The following is a 3,779-nucleotide window of genomic DNA, read 5'->3' on the forward strand; positions in this document are numbered from 1 at the left end:
TTTTCTGCTCCTGTTTATTCGCACACTGTTGGTTATAAACGGATTAATCAGGAGAATCGAGCTGTTGAAGTTTAACTGAAGGTAAAGCTCATGTACGTAAGCTAGCTTGTTGGACGTAACGGTGTTAACGTCTGACACTTTATGATTTCCAGAAATGTTTTTTATTTGCTTTGTTTGCAGCACACTGTTACGACTGAACGCTTTACTCTGAAGAATGCTTTTGTATATTATGAGACGTAGCTTGTGGCTTGTTTCCTGTGACATTGCGGCCAGTTTGATTGAACAGAGGCTGCAGCAGAAGTGTTGCTTTGCAGTGTTTTGTCAGTGTGACGTTCAGGAGCCTGCAGACCGGCTGGTAGAGGAATCGTCTTCCAGACTGGCTGCTGTGTTTGTGTGTTTGGTGCTTTTAAATTATTACTACAGGACGTCCAGTCCGGGTCCAACTGCACCGCCTCCAGATCGATGTCACTTTATCCACACCTTTCCCAGTAACACCTTCCACTTATTGATCGCTCTGCTTGATGCTCAGACCAGTTCTACCGACAACCCAACCTACTGACCCATTTCTCTAAAGCTTCACCTGGTTGGGTTCGGTTTACCTCGGAGATCAAAACCTTGGATCTAGAAATGATTCGTCTTCCAGTTTCAGGTTGGAAAATCAGGGATGTTAATTATTTTATTAGATTGAATTAAAAAGAAAACCAGTTAAAACTATGTTTATCTCTGTGAAGCGGCCATGTTGGAAGTAGAGGTTGGTTTCTGATGGGAAACATTAAAGTTGGGAGTTGAAATGCAACATTGGATGCATAACTTGAAAAAATCCTGAGCTTTGATGACACATCTAAATATTGGACAGCCTTCAAATCAGTCACAATAACACCAGAGTCCGATATTAACCAATAATCCAAAAATTATTCTAATAAAACTCAATAAATTCTCTGATTGATTGAAATGATCAACACAAGATTCCCAGTTTACCGTCTTCTAGTCCAGTAACTGAACGACTGGATCTAAAATCCCAAACTACATCTACACGTTTACTTTCTGTGTTAAAGTTTAGATGTGAAACATCAGAACATCAGACACACACCACTGATCTCATTTTATAGAGTTATGATCAGTTAATGACTAGCGGTTAGTTAAATCCAGTTGGTTATCACTGGTGGCTGAAAGCGTCGAGTCCGGCAGGATGAACTCCAGTGACCAGCGGTGGTGGATCTGTTCCTGCCACTGGCCCGGCTCTAATCTGGGTCTCTGGTTCAGCGGCTCCCTGACAGGCTGTGGTCTGGAAAAGATCCTCGCTCAACATTCAGTTTTCACTTCAGAGCCCCAGAAGCAGCTTCAGATGCTTCTGCACACGTCTGCAGTCCAGAACGTTCAGCTGATTCTACCACTAAACCCGTCTTTTTTAGTGTTGGTTCTAGATCTACGGTACTGTCTGGTCCAAAGTCCCAAATAGCAAACTGACGTATCCAGGCAACGGTGGAGAAACTTCTCTGGCTGCACCGTCCAAATTTACATGGCAGTAATCTGGGTCACTCATTCACTCAGCCAACAATGGATCCTTTATGTTATGTAATGATGGGGCTGGAGCTGCTCTGCTTAGAGACGGACCGGGCCAGAACCCCAGAACCGGGCCGCTGGTTAAAGGCTGGTTTCAGAAATGTGTTTGACTTTGACTCGGTTCTGTTGCACGTCAAATGGACCAAACTGTGTCAGGCTATACAGTGGAGGAGTGAAGACCCGGTAGAAGATCCGTTTGAAAATAGTTCAAACTGGTTCTCGGGTTTGTTGAGATGTAATTATTTTCTCTGGTCAGGCGTTTAAATTAAACGAGGACGGATCGGAGGAGGAGCAGCTGACCCGTGCATGACCCGGTTTGTAAACCCGCTGTGGCTTTTGTTGCTGTGTAAGGTACAATGATGTGACTCCACAGATATTTGCAATAAACCCAAACGAAGGCTCACGCCTCCTGATAAAAGCGGCTGCTGAACGTGTCTTCATTTGTTTGAGTCGGTGGTGAAACGTCAGATACAGGAAAGAGACCGAGTCAGACGTTTTATTCTGAAAGTCTCATTGAGGCTGATAAGAAAATCGATTATAAGGTTGAATGGTGAAATTAATTTACATCCTACAGATGCATTTTTTAAACTTTAGTAAAGTAGTGGACACTAATTAAAGGGATGGTGGCACAAGATTTTTAATAAATGCTGCTTTTATTTTTTAATCTCTTTCTTGTTGTGTATTGCTGGTTCTGAACAGTGACCCGGTTGGTAGCTCTGTTCCTTTGCAGCAAACATATTGTCCACTTTACATCTCAGCAGTTTTACATCCCTTCACCCCCCGGGGCCCCATGCGGGCCCCATCAGGGCCTTGATGTTGAAGTGATGGAACCTTTTCCTCCGACTCTCAGGTCAGCGGAATCGGTGGCTTCCATTAAACATGTCTTTTTAAATCTGCTTTTGCTTAAATTCATTTTGTGTTTATTTTGGTTACTGAAGTGTTTTACATCTCTATCTTGAAATGTGCTACAAAGTTTTATTTACCACCTATAACCCCAGTTCTGTAGCCTCTTAGACAGACTCTGCGTTCATATTTCATGTCATCAGAAACTCGGTGGGATGGAGGGGCCGGCCTCATCGTATCAAGATGGTGGACGCTCTGGGTCACAGGGAACGAGGGGATTCCTGGTCCGCATCACCAGGTTCAGGACAGAAAACAGCCATGAAACAGACAAATCCAGTCCAGGGAAAGTTTGGTTTCCCAAAGGCAGACAGAATCAGCCGGAGAGGCGGGTCGAAGGCAGGAGTCGATTCTCAGCTTCACAGAGACAAGCAAAAAGCCCAAGGTCATCCCCCATCCAGAAACACACAGGGCAACAAGATGGAAGTAAACATCGGTTGGTTCTAATGATAAGCTAAAGAACGACTAATATACTGATTTTAATACATATAAACTTTAAAACATACATTTTAAAGCATCACATCTTATTGTAAATTTAAAGCTTAAGGTGCCAGTCAGTGTGGTTCTGCTGCTCGGCACATTTCTCCTAGTCCAATTCATTCACATCTTTAAGAAATGTCTCTGAGTCACATCAGGTTTCATCTAGAGCTTTTCCTCCTACATTTTTTAAGGAGGTTCCAGATTCCTGCGGAGTTTAACCAAAGGAAGTCGAAGTATGTTGGTATGTTGGATGTCTCTGCTGAAATCTTCTTGTTCTTGAAGTTTTGTGTTCAGGCTCTCCTTTTTCTCCCCACAGCCTCTGTAGGTGTCCGGTTCAGGTCAGGTCTTATCTCCGGTTAAACAAACCAAAGATGTAGGCCACAGCCAGCAGGCCTTTGTCAGTCATTAACCCACCAACAGGCCACCATTATGCCTTCAATCAGCGCGCAGACAGGCTGACTTGGCAGATTTCAGACCATTCATTTTCTAAAATAATCACACAATAGTTGCTGGGTGTTGAGCCAGAGGCCTCCGGCTGGCTCTGCTGAGCGACACAGAGGCCTTTCATTAAGCCACAGGCCTTTCATTCTTTTATCCAGCCGTCATATTGAACGGCCTTCTCTCAAAAATAACTTTTTCTGACCTATTTGTGGAAATTTCCAGAGTGGTTTGATTTTCTTCTCGTTTCTCCCAGTCAGACCGAATCGTTCCTCTGATTTATTCCTCTTTATTTCACCTAGAAACACAGAAACAACAGAAACAGAACAGAAACAGAGCTGAATCTGTAATGCCAGAGTCAGTCGGGGTCAGAGACGGGGTCAAAGTCAGAGTCTGGG

General features: G+C 43.8%; 1 protein-coding gene across 1 annotated transcript in view; it reads left to right on the forward strand.

The window, feature by feature from the left end:
- Positions 1-1,981, forward strand: part of hectd2 (HECT domain E3 ubiquitin protein ligase 2) — a 41,346-nt gene extending 39,365 nt beyond the window's left edge. Inside the window, exon 22 of the mRNA XM_023327906.1 lies at positions 1-1,981. This exon is cut by the window's left edge and continues 1,177 nt beyond it. The gene's annotated coding sequence lies outside the window, so the exon portion shown is untranslated.
- The last annotated feature ends 1,798 nt before the right edge of the window (positions 1,982-3,779 follow it).

This window comes from Xiphophorus maculatus, chromosome 22 (assembly GCF_002775205.1).
Source record: "Xiphophorus maculatus strain JP 163 A chromosome 22, X_maculatus-5.0-male, whole genome shotgun sequence".
In the NCBI taxonomy this organism is placed as follows: domain Eukaryota; kingdom Metazoa; phylum Chordata; class Actinopteri; order Cyprinodontiformes; family Poeciliidae; genus Xiphophorus; species Xiphophorus maculatus.